The following is a 17,663-nucleotide window of genomic DNA, read 5'->3' as shown; positions in this document are numbered from 1 at the left end:
TTAAGCATCACTAGTCGCTCTTCCATTGGACATCTGTGCAAAACTTTACCGATATTTACTAAATGTCGAAAAAACAGAAGTGCGTAATGTCAGTTTTTCCATTAAATCACAAATGTGATGATTTGTTTATTTATTATCACGAGATGACATGAGAAGTCATTCCATAAACATGGCGACAAGCGTAAATATGGTGTTGATTTACAGATATATTCATTATTATTATATATTACCCCTCTATCTCATACTAAATTTTAAAAAAAATGAATGGGTTTCCTGGTGTGTCCACACATACCGCAACATGTTTCTTCTTCTTTTTCGATAGTTGTAACGTACGCCAACTTCCAATGTTTTAATTCACCTGACTCTACTTGTGAAAAAAGGTCTTTCCATTGCAGTTTTGTGTGATATACCATTCGCGCTTTGCCCAAAAAACCACCTCTTGCCAGCGCAAAAACTTTTAATTGAAAAATGCGAGTTTTGGTGAAATTGTCATTTTTCCATTCGGTAAATTGTTGTGTGCAAGTTATATTTGTGCAATTTAAGGGTCAATGGAAAAGCGACTACTGTCAGGATTAATAAGATAACTGTTTCCTTTACCTCACATACTAAAGGCAGCGATGCTACAGCATGTCTTGCATCCCCACTGAGGAGGTGTGTTCTGATGGGAGAGTAATGTCAGTGCATATCTTCTATATTAATGGCCGATAACATGAATTTGTAAAGACAATGTTTCTAAATCACACAATGATATTTAACGTTATGGAGTGTTTCAGAGTGTGATAACAGAAAACAGTGATGCATGCTAGAAAACCTTGTCTCAATATACAGCTGCAGAGCTGTCTGATGCATGTGTTTAATTCTGCAATGCTAATGTAATCTGAAAGGCTGAAACCACTTGTCAGTGCAATGCCTGTAATTTACTTCACTTCGTGTTAATGAAGTGCTTTAACGTCCACAAATTAATGACTGCTAACACTTGCCAAACGAAAAAGGCAATTCCTTCTCTGAATGCATTCAAACAGTAAACACATCGCATAAAACGGTCAGATGATAAAAGCCGAATAACAGTACACCGGTTTCTGAAAATGTCAAATCCAGCCTTGAAAATCCCACATCCACTCACTTCCACCGTACAGAGTAGTCCACGGTCAGCCTGACTCGCTGATTGAATCACCTTCATTTGTTATCAGCAGCTATGCCGCAGTGCATATGCCTGGCAAATGCTAAAGGACATCAGACAGGTGGTGGAACCCAATCAAACAGCAGCATTTACCAGAGTCACTATTTAGCAGTTTCCTCAATCCCTCTCTCTCTTCTGTCGATCCCTGTCTTTCACTCCCTTATTTGTTCCACAGCAGAACGTTTCCTAAACCCCAACCTCCCTCTGTGCATCCGTGTCAATGGAGGTTTGAGCGATGGGTACAGAGCACTTGTCTGCTGTTTGCTACCCAGCGATCCAAGCTGTTGTAAACCATAATGCTCTCACTGGGTCTTCTTAGGGTGTGTGTTTCTGTGTATGGGGAGACAACTATGATTAATAACCAGTCACAGCATGGCACACTCCAGATTTACTCCCAGATAGACCATTAACACTTGCATACACACACACACACACACACACAAAGCATGGGATACACACAAATAGACAAACATGGTATCACAAACGTGAGCTCATGAATGACCAGATGCTTTGCAATATATTACTCACATCTGGAGATTTCCTGGTTCCATCTGTTACTTTAAGAATGAACCAAGTGGACTGATTCACTTTTAAATTCAGTTACTTTTCTCACAAGCAAAAATGTCAGCCAAAATTTCCCAATTTGCATCTCAGTTCTATGGAGGCGTGAATGTACACAAGCAAATGAAATGAGTGGAGTCAAACTTTAATGAGAAAGACGATTAATTAGCAATACAATGCCTGTTTGTAATACTGCAATGACTTCTCCACGTTACCTCTCCAAAATGAGAAAAACCTGTTAGGCAAGCTGTTGGAGTGGTGCAAATAGCTGCTGGCATGCTTTTGTAATAAGGGATCAGCGGAGAGCGGGGATCATGAATACAAACGCATCAGTGGGATGTGATTGGTGTGAATATGCATCAAACGCATCTGCTTGTGCTCTCGCCGGCAACACACAGAAGTGTACCATGCCGCATGTTTCACTATGGTTTTGCTGTCTGTCTGGCTTTTATTCCCACGAGGTGCCACAGTTTTAGTGGGTCACTTCGTATGAAACGCAAAAAGCTTTCTGGCCTCTAAAAGCCCTACCAAAATATTCTGTGGGGTCTGTCCCTAATCACTCGAAATGCATTAGAGGTTGAGAACAAATGAGGAATGACAGGGAGTAAACAAGCAATATGCGTCAGTAAAGCAATAAGCACCCAACCGTCCTCACCCTATCCTGATCTCACTGTCTGTGTGGACCCCTTTGGAGCACTCTGCGTTTAGGGGAGGGTACTAATGATGGGTAGTGCAAGTGTTGGCAGGGCAGGGCGAGAAAAAATGGGCTTACAAGAAAATTATGAAGACCACATGAAAAAGAAATGGTGTTGCATGGATATAGTTGGAAGTTATTGTTCATTCTGATTTGTCTGTGTCATCTAAAAACAATCATTCTGGGTTCTGTCTCTCTTTCTCTGATGCTCTCAAACTAGCAAATTTCAAAGGTATTCTGTGACTGAACTGGTAAACATGGCACAACTTAAACATCGTTCTACATCTGTTCAATTATTGTTGTTGTTTGGGTCTTTGAGGAACTGGATCTTTCCATAGTTCGAACTGGGATTAACAAACAGCACCAACGTTTTAACACAACAGCAAAACTGGATATACAATCAAGGAGTGACAGTCTACGATGAGCCCTTCAGGACACAAAGAGCCCGAGGACAGGCTACCAGCAAGGTGAACGAGACGTTGCTTTTCTCGGTTTGTTGGCTGAGATGGCTCATGATGATTGGCTGCCAGAGTCAGACGAGTACTGTGAATGGTGGATTCTTGAATATCCCCTTGCTCTTCAGAGACGCCACATGAGCATGAAGAAAATCCTGCTGATATACTGGTACACAGTGACACTTTTAGTGTTAATTTCCCTGTGGTCCAGGAGGCACTGTAACCTTTTTTTCAGTGATGCCTGTATAAACCTCTGACATCCTTCAGGTAACGGAATGCCTGAAAAAATGTCGATGAAGCAGAATAAACTCAACTGGACAGCCTCTAATAGGCCACATTTAAGCGTCTGTTGTGGACAGTGTAAATACTTGAACACATGCAAAAACATACAAACATGCACACACAAACAAAACAAGACACGGGAGCCACAGAGGGTTGACACTGATTATATCTTCCATATAATGTCCACAACTTTGTGGAACAAAACAGGACCAAAAGCCTTGAATCAGAAGAAACTGAGTACACCTAAGTGATGCTTCAGCATCCAAAAGAGTCTGTTTGGAATCATCAGCTTAGAGTGCATTTACTCAATCTCTTCTGATTAATGACAGACTATGGCGTCACTTGCTCAACTCTGAGCTAATTGACTGTTGTTTGTAAAACTTCCTCTCTATAAAAGAAACAATGCAAGTATTCTACACAGGTGATCTGAATGCAACCTGGTAGACATACTTGGGCTCCATGACCCCTAGCAATATATAGATTATGGTGTATGGTTTAATTGTTTCTTTGTTTTTTTGTCGATTTGTTTGTTTTTTGTACTGTGTTTTTTCAAGGATTGTGCGCCTGTCAAAACAAACTAGGTTTATTTTTTGACCAATGGAAAGTTTAAAGTGCTTCCGGATTTTAGACTCATGCTCTAACAGCTTTCGGACTCACCCTCCCTTACTATCACAGGATGCCATGTGTTTGAAGCTTGTGATCTTTTGAGTTACCTTGTACGGTATACATGCACTCATGTATTTAATGTTAAAAAATATTGCATTGTATCCAAGTGCTTTGCCAACACATTAGCTGACAGAGGAACGGAAGATTCGGTGATTCTTGTACAGCTTTTGCATCTGCAAAAAATGAAAAAAAAAAAATCATGTGTTGTTTCATGATATTTGTAATGGGCAGCAATAGGCTGCCTTGGATTGCTATGTACTACTTGTGTATATATGTATGCTGTACCACTTGTCTGCTGTGAAATTTGTTGACTACTCAGCTTATATAAGGGCTTTTTATAGAGCAGACTGGGCAATCTGACGTCAATCTCTGTAACTCAAGACAAATTTCTCCAGAGGTTTTTTTTTTTTTAGGGTTGAAGGGTTATAAACAGAATTTTCATGCATACAAAATGCTATATAAATAAAATTTTGACTGACTGACCGAAATGTCTATAGGCACTCTATATGACGTTGACTCATGTGTCCTGTTTGAATAAATCTTTCAACAAATACAGCATTTGTAACTCATATCTGTGTGTACTGGTTATTCTATACAGTAGAGTTATGTCAAAAATCTAAAAACAGACTTGATTTTGTAGCTGTCACATAAAAGTGTCATGTGTGGTTCACTAACAGAGCTGATGTTTTAACTGCTATGCAAAGAAGTGGTAGTGGAACATGTTTAAAGCTCCTGTAATCGTGCAAATATTTCAAATCGTTAGCATTAGTTTTTTTGTTTGATGGCCACAGAATCCACACTGAGGAGGAAAAAAAATGTAGATAGACCTAAAATCTGAAACATTAAGTTGAAATTCATCAAGAGATCTGTCAGAATCAAGCCTTGAACAAACAAAAAACTCAATTCTTAGAACTTTTCCATCCAAAACACCCAAATAAAAATGCTGTGACACCCATCAATCACAGCAGGGTTTAGCAAGGAAACTTCCATCCGGTAGAAGTTACAACCTCAAACAAAGTGCACCTAAGCTTGAGTTACAGCAGAATCATAATAAACATATTGACGCATTAGTAAAATCCCACAATTTATTACAGGCATGGACATGATGGCCTACTTAGCAGTTTCAAGTCAAAATACTAATGTCCAGTCCACTCGGATGATAAATTGCAAAACTGATATGTCGCCAGTTCATCAGTTCATCTGATGAACTGGCAACATATCCAGGCTGTACCCCGCCTTTGTCCATAAGTAGCTGGGATAGGCTCCAAGCGACCCCCATGACCCTAGTGAGGATAAAGCGGGTTCAGAAAATGAATGAATGAATGAATGAATGATATTTTGCTCTTCCTGGGTAGGGATGTAATGAGAGATTTTGGTGCTACGATTATCGTAAGAGAAATAATCGCGGTTTCACGATTACTACGATTATTTTGTGGGGGGTTTATACATGGGGGTGCGGTCCACATCATGTGTCCCTCACAATGGGAACACCCAGACCATACAACCGTACGTCCTTTAGCAAAGTGAAAGTGAAACTTAACAAGCATTACTAATGCTGCGTTTCCACTGCGTGGTACCGGCTCGACTCAACTTGACTCGACTTGGCCTTTTTGCGTTTCCATTACGAAAAAGGACTTGGAATCTGGCACCCAGTACTAGTTTTTTGGTATCTGCCGAGGTTCCAAGTTTACTAAACTGTGACATGTAAACACTGCAGACCACTGATTGATCAGACAGTTTTCTGTGACCCGCCGTTTTACAAAACACAGATGCAGAAGTGGGCAGTAAATATAGCGGTACATTAATCCATATGATAACAACCCAAAACTACTCCATGGTCCGTTGAGGAGATTCAGTCTTTGGTGGCTGACGTAAAAATTCAGACGAGACAACACACAATGAGTGAGTTTTCAGCAACTCTCTGAGCAGACGACACGGAAATAACACGCCGCATCGCTATGATGTCTGGGTACTGTAAAGTCAGTAGTATCCTGTAATGGAGACGGTCTCCAGGAATACCAAGTCGAGTCGAGCCAAGCTGAGTCAAGCTGTTTCCACAAAGTGAAAACGCGGCATAATTCCTCTACGTCTCCCATTGTTGTGGAGCTCATTTACCTTTTCCCTACCTCCTGAAACTTCACTTTATGCAGTTTACCTTGTGATCAAATAGTGTAATTACTGCATCAATTCACAAGTTAATCCAGAGTCTTGTATGACCGTCTGAACTGCTGGAGAAGAACAGCTTTACTCTACCACAGCTATGAAGCCAGATTGTTGTGAATGGGTTGCGCAATGGTAGCCTGAAGCTGCATAGATGATGGTAGCGAACACAAACTCTATGGTAATGAAAGTGAGCCCGCATCGAATATATATTTACGTTCAACACAATTCAGAAATACATCCCTCCCTGAGACAGACGGTCAGCTTGGTCCTTCTGTGTCATTTTCACTCATGGAATGTTGAATGCAGTGCTTCTGTAATGCTGCTTTCATTCTGTGTGGGAAGCTCATATTGGCGTGTCTTTGGTTCCGCTCTTAATCTCCTGGACTTTATGAGACAGTTTTTGGCAGCCTTGACAATAAATAACCCATGACGTTTGAAATTGCAATTAATCGTAACACCATGGCATCGTTACAACCCTACCTCTGGGCCTCTTGTCCACAACAAACAGATATTATTACTCAGTCCAATTTGCCATTTATACTGTTACTTTTGTGCAATAAATCTGCACCTGGACCATCAAACACAGATCGTACTGTATATATTGGATAAGTCAGTGTATAATTTACAGCAGATCAAGGTCAGCTTTGGAAGACGAACCAGGCTGGACATATACCAATGTTGTGGTGAAATCCATATAACATAAAGAAAAGACTTTGGCAATCTAAACTAACACTGTTCAGCTTCATGACAGACTAAAGCAGGGGTGTCAAACTCATTTTAGTTCAGGGGCCATATCCTCCCAATATGATCTGAAGTGGGCCGGACCAGTAAATTAATAACATAATAATATATAAATAATGTCAACTCCAAACATTTCAATGTGTTTTATAGCGAAAAAAGTAAAATTACATTATGGAAACGTTTACATCTATAAACTGTCCTTTTAAAAATGTGAATAACATGAACAACCATTAAAAAAAATGAAATTTATCGAGAAAAATAAGTGGCATTTTAACTATATCATCATACCTCTGCTTACCATTTGTAAATGTTCATTACAACTTACAGATCACAATGGATCTGCAAATACACAAAATATTTAGTAACTGGCAGAATATTAGTTAGATTGCACTTGCTTCTCTTAGGATTTTTCATATTTTTTGTGAAAGGCTAGTTTGTAAATTCACACATTTTCATGTAATTTCACTATTTTACACTAAAACAGAGGAAAAATTTGGAATTGTCATTATTTGTAGGTTTTTATGATAGTATTTTACTGATCTGACCCACATGAGACTAAAGTATGGCTTTATATGGCCCCTAAAGTAAAAGGATTGACTGTTAATATCTTCAGTGTAATTTTTGCATTTCACAAATTCATCCTATGGGCCGGATTGGACCCTTTGGTGGGACAGTTTTGGCCCCCGGGCCGTATGTTTGACACCTGTGGACTAAAGCTTGTGCATCTGTGATGTATCACATTACCCATGGTTTTTACAGTTTTACATCCACAAAAAATGTTTGTCTAAACATTTGTACGAGTGTATTGTCATTTTGGAAGACTGATTTTGTAAAACAAAGGTTATGTGAAAAGCTTTTTTTTTTAAGAAGGGTGGCGAAAAATACTAATTTAGAAAGATTTTTGTGTTTGTACGCAGGCTCTCAAAACCTACTCTTTTTTTCTTTAAACTAGGGCTGAATTTCCCCTCAGGGATCAATAACGTTCATGTGTGTCTATATCAAAACAGCTCAAAATTCATTTACACAACCAGTACATGTACTGGTGGTGTCAAACGAATCATTACTAAGACTGTTAAAATCAGACATTCTATTTCAGGGGCACTTTGGGTTTTACATTTATGTAAAAAAAGAAGCATGTACAGGATTCTATCAGCTGCCTAGAAAAAATGGAATAAAACAGAAACATAGCCAACATACATTGCCACCTCACTCATCATCCTTTTGATTGAAATGAATAGTAGAAAAACACTAACAAGACTAATTGCCCCAGCCTGAATGAAATGTGTCTGAAATATTGTTAACATTAGCAGATGTCATTTCGGTTCCACAAATTTGTTTACAACGAAACTGTTTAACGATATATCCACATATCTTTACTAAAATACATATCCATCCATCCATACATCCATTCATCCATCCATCCATCTGTCCAATTACCTAAAAATCTGTTTTCTCAGCTATTTCTTGTCAGATTGATGTGACACTTGGTAAATAACTGGTTTTACTACAACTGCAGCTCACATTATGGACACACCATTGACTATACATCCTTGTTAATTCACAAATATACCCTTTTCAAACATAACTGTGTATATTTTCTTTATATTAACGTATGAGAAGGAATTTTTGTTTTGTTTTTTCATATTTTTGTACTGATTTTAACATATACAAAAGATGTTTTCCAGGTTTGTTTGTTGCAGTAAATTCTATATTTTTTTTTTAAATAATTACACTGGGTTACAAAAAAATGTGTTTTGCAAGTTGTCTAGGTTTTTTCAACGGAATTAGGACCATTTTGCACCGCCAAATCCAAAAATGACATCTGTTTTTCTCAATCAGGTCAGGGGTTTTTTGCTAATTTGATTTTGAAAAATTTGATCTTCTCACAAAATATGATAATTAATACCAAAATAAGATTGGTAAGCACACTTTATGAAACTTGTGACTTGATTCCTGTTAGGTACAATGGTGTATTCACCGCAGATGTAGCAGAATACGTCAGGCTTATTTTTGCAAGATCTTCTAGTCGAAGTCATTTCATTCACCTGTAATATTAAAAAAAACATTAATCATAAATTGGCAAAAGTAAAATCTTCAGAACTTGTTTATTGCAAGAAATATGAAAGAATTTTGTATCATATCATGTGAAAATGCCCATAAATGTAAGCAAAAATGTTAAAAAGCCAATATGTAGCATAGTTCAGAAAGTTGACCTGACTGAGCTAAATTAATGTGATTTTTGGATTCAGCACACCAAAATTATCCTAAATCAGCTCAAAAAACTTGAACAATAAATTTGTTGTTGACCAGTGTAATAATAATAATATGTACATTGCTATTTTGACTGCTGTACTTTCATATTTCCTTATCATCATCGGTTAGTTTGTATTTGTATTAACTGAGAGGTGGTCTTAACACAGTGACCACAATTTACTCAGGACATGTCTCCTTCCTGGCACATGACTACCTGGGCTTAAAGTACACTTCACAATTTTGTTTTCTGTCACAATAATCGACTTTTAATAATAATTTCCCTATTCATGAAAATTTAAACGCACCTTTTCTACCATACATTGATTCCTTTGTGACGTATCTTTTATTATGGCATTAGATCAGGTTGCATGATATGTCACAACACAGGTGATCATTGCCCCATCCACAGTAATGCAGATATTTTGTAAAACTGATATTGTTTCTACTCTTTGGCCTCTCATCCACAAAAAAAGTGTTTTAGATCACAAAAACAAACATTTTTGAAAACACTTACCAAAGTTGACTTGTTATTGTTGTTCGACCTCATAACTTCTGCAGCTGCTGTGTGAAATATCCCCCGTGGCGTCTGTGGCTTATGTCCTGCAGAAACAATGGTATGGTTTGTCTGAGCGTCTGTACTGGATTGGAGTTGTTTTTGTGCTGCAATGTGGCCAGAGATATTTTGGAAAACAAAGGTTATATAGACAGAATTTAACCCATAAAGAACCAGTACTATTTTTGTAGCAGTTTCCAAATTAATTTTTCTCTATTTTTAATCGGTCTTAAGTAATTTATTTCCATTTATTGTAATATTATGCATTGTATTTTGCATTTCAAAGTGAAAATGACTTATTTCCCTACATCTAATGTACTGATCATGTAGATTTCCATAAAAGCTCAGGGTTATTATATCAGAAAGAGATTCAGCGCTATTTTCATTTCAGTTCCCAAATTAAATTTTCTCTCTATTTTACCTTTCTAAGTAATTTATCACCATTTATATATGATATTATCCTCTATATTTTGTATTTTATCAGTATGAATCAGGTTTTTTCTGATCATCATTTTACTGATGTTCATTAAAGTTTAGATTAAAGTTGAGGGTTATTATATTAAAAGCAGAGAAAACTGAAGAAAAAGCGACTTTTTCAGTAAAATATACAATTTACTGAACATAATAACAAGTGTCTCCATCCACTGTCCTTGAACTAATTCCATGGGTTTTACTGGTGAATAAATATTGTAGAAGATGACGATGTTCCCATGTTCACTACAGAGCCTCTGAACGTTCAAATGGGTCATATCTGATGACCATGAAAAGATGACAAACTATATTTTACACCAATTATTTATATGTATTGATAGGATTTATAGATCAACAGGTATTAACCATTTTAGATCAGTGGATGATTTTGGTTGCCAGTAGCTGTTGGGGTCTTTATGGGTTAAAAAAAAACAGAAGTGGAAAATACAGTTTACCTGTTTACAAAAATATCTGTATTAGTGTGGATATGGCACATAATACAATTATATCATGAATTAACCCAGTGTTTTCCAACCTTGGGGTTGGGACCCCATGTGGAGTCACCTGGAATTTCTAGTAACTGATAAAAATAAAAACTTACTAATAAAAAATATATGGTGAGTTGACAGAGACAATCACAATCCATAAAAGACATGACAAACTCTGAAGCTGAAACTGAAGCACTGTGGTACTGTTTGTTTTTCAAATGTTCATTGTGGTCGGTTTCAGATGCTGCAGCTCTTTCATTATTCATAGTTTGAGTTTTTATTTGTTCAGGATTAATTTGCAGCCTTGCAAATACAAGATGGACTGACTGTACATACATAACATACCATAACATTGTATAGCAAACTATTACATGATCAAAAACAAATTAATTGTAGCAAAAAAAAATGTCTCTGTTTTGAATGTCTGGGGTCGCCAGAAATTTGTGGTGTTAAAATGGGGTCACAAGCCCAAAAAGGTTGAGAACCACTGAATTAACCTGTGATTCCTAATCCTACAGCTCATCCTCTCATGTTAGATTCTTTTCTCTCTGCCTTATCTCATACACAGACTAAAATATGGCTCTCTGTGCTGCCTTCTAATTTTTTCTGACATCATCTGGTATTCAATCGGTACGTGTTCCTCTTGGGTTACGAACTGGCAGCGTGTGTTTTAGAGCCTCTGAGTGTGTGATCTCATCCTACAGCATGTAAAACATTGCACCTTGCCCATTTCCTACAGCCTGTACAAGGTTAATCTATTGTACAAACATACAAATTAAAATCAGAGCTTGATCTTAATGCATTAACAATGGTAACAGTCGGTTATGAAGTCAGCAGGAGAGAAGGCACCAGATTAATTCAACCATATATGTCAGTGTCATAACTGTTTCATATTTAGTGAAACAACATCCTCTCTTGCTGTGTCAAGAGACTAATCCAGTTAAGGATGTCTGCAAAGTCATCAGTGTCAATTTATTTTCAACCTGCAGCTTACATTACACATCTTTTAGATGAGTAACATAATTGGTTATGACACTTAATATGATTGGCCATTTATCCTGCAATAAAGACATACTGCAAATTAGACTGTATGTTACGTTCAACCTGAAGAAGAGAGGTGTAAAATACAGAAGGAGAGGGTTATAAACCAACAGCAGGAGAATGTGGAAGATATAGACTGAGTAACTGAATTAGAGATGACCTCTTAACACTATTGTGAAGTCCTACTGGCTATGTAAACACAAAAACAGAATAGCTAATACTGTCCTTTATATTGTATGGCTGCTGTATGGCTGAAAGAAATAGGGCAAAATAAGCATATCTAATGTGAAAATGAGTAAAGTGTAAAAGTCAAGGAAAATAGAGTAAAATGAATGCAAATATTTACACTTGAACACACACTGAAGGATAAAACAGTCTCCTGTTTGTGGTATATGCACATAAACAATTTCAATTCACTACAATGCACCAGTAGGTCGTCAGTCGAGGGGTAAATTACCAAACATGGAACTGGAGACACGGCTGGGGGAATGTACAGCCTTATACAAAGAATGAAAAGAAAGGTATTAGTCTTTACAATGTACTAAATGATGCTGAATACATCTGTGTCTCTGAAGTCTAAGGCCCTCTAAACTAGGGTAAAACATAGTGTGTGTGTACATGTGTAGCTGTGGCGGGGCAGTGGGCATCATCTCCAGCTGTCACAGAAGTCACAGTTCATTTGTGTGTCTCAAGGGTTTGGACCAAATCCATCACAGAGAGCAAAAAGCCAAATGCCACAAACCATGTCCACAATAATTCTCTCTCTCTCTCTCTCTCTCTCTCTCTCTCTCTCTCTCTCTCTCTCTCTCTCTCTCTCTCCTCTCTCTCTCTCTCTCTCTCTCTCTCTCTCTCTCTCTCTCTCTCTCTCTCTCTCTCTCTCTCTCTCTCTCTCTCTCTCTCTCTCTCTCTCTCTCTCTCTCTCTCTCTCTCTCTCTCTCTCTCTCTCTCTCTCTCTCTCTCTCTCTCTCTCTCTCTCTCTCTCTCTCTCTGCCTCTCTCGCCCATGGCGGGCATCCTGGGGTTCAGTACCAGTGTATAAATGTTCTTATTCAGGTCAGAGGATGCTGGAATATTGCATTACCATTACTTATCCAGCCATGCCGCTAATACTAACACAGGCACAAAGAGCAAAAAGAAACCTCTCGGTGACCTTATACAACACATGGGACCAGACAAAAGCTTATGTTGGGAATATGTCATGATGAATAGATTTTTTCAACTTTAAAGAAATTAAACATTCATAAGAAATACTATAATATGATAATTATACTAGTTCTGTCAAAAATCTGAGAAAAGTTAGTACTGAAGAGGGAATGGCAAATGCAGTAGCAGGAAGACGTGAAAAGGGAGAAAATGGATGGTTGTTCAGTTTTTATACATCCAACATGAATTAATCATATCTCTCTCCTCACCATATTCAGTCTCGATTTACTCCTTTAAATCTTAAAGGATGCATTAACTCAACAAATATAATGCTCTATTGTGTTGCTTTATTACATTTTGCTAATTACACTCCCTATTCTACTTTCAACTGGAATGTAATAATAATTAATAATAAATGGTTCTATATGTCTCACATAATAAAATAAAATGAAGATTACCTGAGTGCAGTGAGTGCACTGGTTAATTCCTGGTTACAGTTACACCATGAAGACAAAAGAACACTCTGAGAAAAGGTTAGTGAAAAGTATGAGCCAGGGGATGGACACAAAAAATTCAGTCACTGGACATCCTATGTGGTCCAGTTAAATCCATCATTACGAAATGGAAGGACGACGGCACATGTGCAGATCTGAGTAAGTAATTTGAGTGACCTTGAAGAACAAGACTAGTGAGGGAGGCAAGACACCTATGACCATGTTGGAGGAGTTAAAACAGTGATTCCCAACCTTTTTTGGCTTGTGACCCCAATTTAACATCACAAATTTCTGGCGCCCTCAGACTTTCAAAACTGAGACATTTTTTTACTCAAATTAATTTGTTTTTGATCATGTAATAGTTTGCTATACTATGTTGCAAAAAAATGTTAATTTTAGATGACATTTAGGATATATAATGTATATTATTATGGACAGAGGCAGAAAAGCCAGGTGTAGATTACTGCACAAAGTGAGAATTTGATTTTCTTTGGTCAGGATATGTACAGTCAGTCCAGCTTGGATTTACAAGGCTGACAATTAATACTGAACAAACAATAACTCAAACTATGAATTATGAAAGAGCTGCAGCATCTTAAACTGACCATGATGAACATTTGAAAGATAAATAGTACAACAGTGCTTCAGTTTCAGCTTCAGAGTTTGTCATGTCTTTCATGGATTATGATTGTCTCTGTCAACTCACTATATATTTTTTATTAATACGTTTCTGTTTTTTTTTTTTATCAATTACTAGAAATTTCAGGCGACCCCATTTCAAATTCAGGCGACCCCACATGGGGTCCTGACCCAAAGGTGGAAAAATACTGAATTCAGCAGCTGAGATACTGGGCCTATGACAACAGCCACCCAGGTTGTTCACCAGGCGAGATATTATGGCAGCAAAGAGGAAGTTAGCATTGAAGAAACCCCTACTAGAGGTACCCAAAAATAGGACCAATGTCCCTGTATCTCACCAGCATGTTCTATCAAGAATCAATAACAATTTGAATTTGTGAGGTTGTCAGGTTCTGCCACTATGGTGGAGTCCTGTGGTGTTGATGCAGAAGATCAATCTCCCAATAGAGGTGGGTGGTACTTTCACTGGAGGAGAACTCAACTAATTAAACTCCATACATGACTTCCTATCAGTGCTCAATAGTATATTATATATCTGTAACCATTTCCATGTTATAAACCATCAAAATATGGCTTGTTATTGGAAAAGGCAAATTTGTAATATTCCAAAAATTCAACTCAAGAATCTAAATTTCTCAGAACTGTGAAGAAACTTTGTAGACATTGTCCTAAGAAAGTTACATATAAAATTTGAAATGAATTCAACCAGTAATTTCGTCTGAAAAGATGTTTGAAGAAATTGCTAATGAAGACGCTGAAGATGACACAGGACACAGCACTTTGATAACAGCTCATGGCTGGTGAACTAAAAAGCACACAGGAGACTGCAGTCCGATGACACCAAAACTGCAATCATATTAAACACTATCTATGGCGGACACCAAACAGCGCCTATCTCTACAAAAACACCTTCTCCATCATGAAGCACAGTGGTGGCAGCGTCATACTGTGGGGAACCTGGTAAAGATAGAGGCTAAAAGGAATGCAGCCAAATATAGATCTGATTCAGTCTGTAAGACCTGAAATGCAGCGAAAAACACACAGAAATGGTTCAAACACAACGAGATGCAGGGACATTGGAATCCTACTATAATGCAAGTTCTGTGTCTGTCCGGTGTCCGATCGATGTGGCAGCACAGGGGGGCGTTTGTACGGGTTTTCCTCAGCCTTCACAGGCCCGATCGCCGCCAAACTCACCAAATGAATAGAAACATTACCTGACTATCTACTAGGCACAATTTTATGCCCATATTCAAATTTTGTGAGGTATGCTGGGTGATTTTAGCCTCTCATGCTATCGCACAATGGCACCACGGGTACAATGTCGCTAGTATAAATAATATGTAAATATGGAGCTGTGTCATTGTAACACAAACTCGCACCTGTTGGCCTGATAATGGATTTGCACATTATCTGATGTCAGATTTGTCTAGGGAAATAAGTTCACATTAAAAAAAAAACAAAACAAACAATATTATTAATGTACCACGTTTATTTGTTAGCTGCTGGTTCGTTAACAATACTGTGGCGGAGCAAAGCAGATGCCACCATCTATTTCAGGGGTGTCAAACTCATTTTAGTTCAGGGGCCACATTCACCCAAATATGATCTCAAGTGGGCCGGACCAGTAAAAAAACACCAGTGAAAAAAGTAAAATTACATTATGATAATGTTTATATCTACATCGTTTCCTTTAAAATCTGAATAACGTGAACAACTTGAAACGTCTTAAGAAAAACAAGTGCAGTTTTAACAATATTCTGCCTCAGTTTATCAGCTTATCAGTTTATCAGTTACACATATGCATTACAACTTACATTACAATTACAAATACACAAAACATTTAGTAACTGGTATAATATTGATGAAATTGCATTTACTTTTCTGAAGACATTTCACGTTGGTCATATTTCTTCAGGTTCTGCAGTTGTCATTGTTTATAGCTTATTATGACAGTATTTTTCTGGTCTGACCAAATTGAGATCTACTTGGCTTATATGTGTCTGTATGGAACCTGAAATAGCATGATTTTTACACTATTGATTAATATCTTCAGTGTAATTTTTGCATTTCACAAATTCATCCTACGCGCCGGATTGGACCCTTTGGCGGGCTGGATTTGGCCCCCAGGCCGCATGTTTGATACCTGTGATCTATTTCATTAATGGGAAACACTGGAATATTCACTAGAGGCCAAGTCAAAGCTGAGACCTCAGTCCAATAGAGGATTTATGGTGGGAGTTAAAAGAGGCTGTTCACACCCATTTCCTGTGCAAAGTTTTGCAAAAAGGGTTGGAGTAAACTTTAGTCCAGTTGTGTAAACCTGACAGAGACCTTTCCTCTGTGATTTCAGCCAAAGATACATTTACTAAATACTGACTTCAAGGGGTCAAATATATATGCAATCACTTATTTTACCTTATATATTTTTAATTAATTGGCCTTCTGTTGCAGACATTTGTTTTCACTTTGACATTAAAGAGTTTTCCGGTCCAAATTACAATGACTAGGGATGCACCGATTCCAATATGAGCATCGGGTGTTGGCTGCGATACTCAGTGTGTGTAGTCGTATTCATACTCATAAAAGTAATCCAATACAAATGCACCAATACCACTTACGGCCGTGTGACATTCCCAGTTCAGTGCAGCAGGTACGCGGTGGTGGAATAATGTGTGTGGAGTGTGAAGAGTGTGGAGATTTAACCAAATAAATGACGGTGATAAAAGTAACGCTGACTGCAAGTAACGTTACAGGCACAAACAGATACGGACGTAGCGTTCTGTCCGTCCTCTGCGTACATTCCATCTGTTTTCCAGGAGCTGGAGGATGAGTACCCAGACGGAGAATACCACCGGGAGCGGTGTGGACTGCCGCCAGCGGAAGCGGAAACCAAACTTCTGGCTCATTTCTCTTTTCTCTTCCTGCTGAAGCTAAAATTTTAAACCTTACCAGTGAAAACGCTGCAATATTAGTATCACAGTAGTGTTGCCTCTGTCGTCTCCATGTTTCTTAGTACTGACTTTCTTCTTCTTCTTCTTCATAAAACTTTCCTCTTCTTCGTGGTATTTGTCCAGTATGGTTAATTCAGAGCAGCACCCCCTGGTGGATTTAATTGAGAAACGCTCATTCAAACACATTGTCAGTAGCAGTCAGACTAATGACAACGACAATAAAGCACATTTACAAAAGGAACTAAGAACTGGAATGGGATTATTAAAGCTATACCTACCGATGTGGCATTTCTCACAGCACTTAGTAAAAGTTTGAACATGAACAACCCGCCTCCCTCCAAAGCCCCCCCCCCTTCCCTCTGCCTGAGCTCTGAGGCTCCTCCTCCTCTCTCCTCCTCTCACCTGATGCGCGATGGAAACGGAGGAGGAAGCAGAGGCGGAGGTCCGGTCCGTTTTGGCGTGTCTGCGGATCCCTCCCTCAGTAATCAGATACATCATCCACCTGCCGCGGGCCCGCGGCTCCTGTTCCATCAGTAGACCTAGTCTGTGTAGTACTGGGTCAGTGTCTTCACTGCAGTGCCCAGGGGATGGGCACGCGCACTGTGAACGTGCGGCCTCCGCGAATTTTCCGTGGACATTTGAGGTTTCATAGTCCATACAATTATCATCCTACATCATCTTACATGTGTGACACCATGTACATGTACCTGTATGAGTCCCACCGTCATAAAAGCTGAGCTTTATGCAGACCTGTTCAGTCCAGTACAGCTGACTTCCGGACTTTTATCTCCATCCTTCATTCATCAGACTCCCGTTTGTGCCCCTCAGTTGTCGTTTCTGTTCATAAATCCGTTTAATCCCTTCCACATGTGCATGTCAGTTCTAT

This window comes from Sphaeramia orbicularis, chromosome 8 (assembly GCF_902148855.1).
Source record: "Sphaeramia orbicularis chromosome 8, fSphaOr1.1, whole genome shotgun sequence".
NCBI classification, from domain to species: Eukaryota; Metazoa; Chordata; class Actinopteri; order Kurtiformes; family Apogonidae; genus Sphaeramia; species Sphaeramia orbicularis.
Note: the sequence above shows the minus strand (reverse complement) of the source record.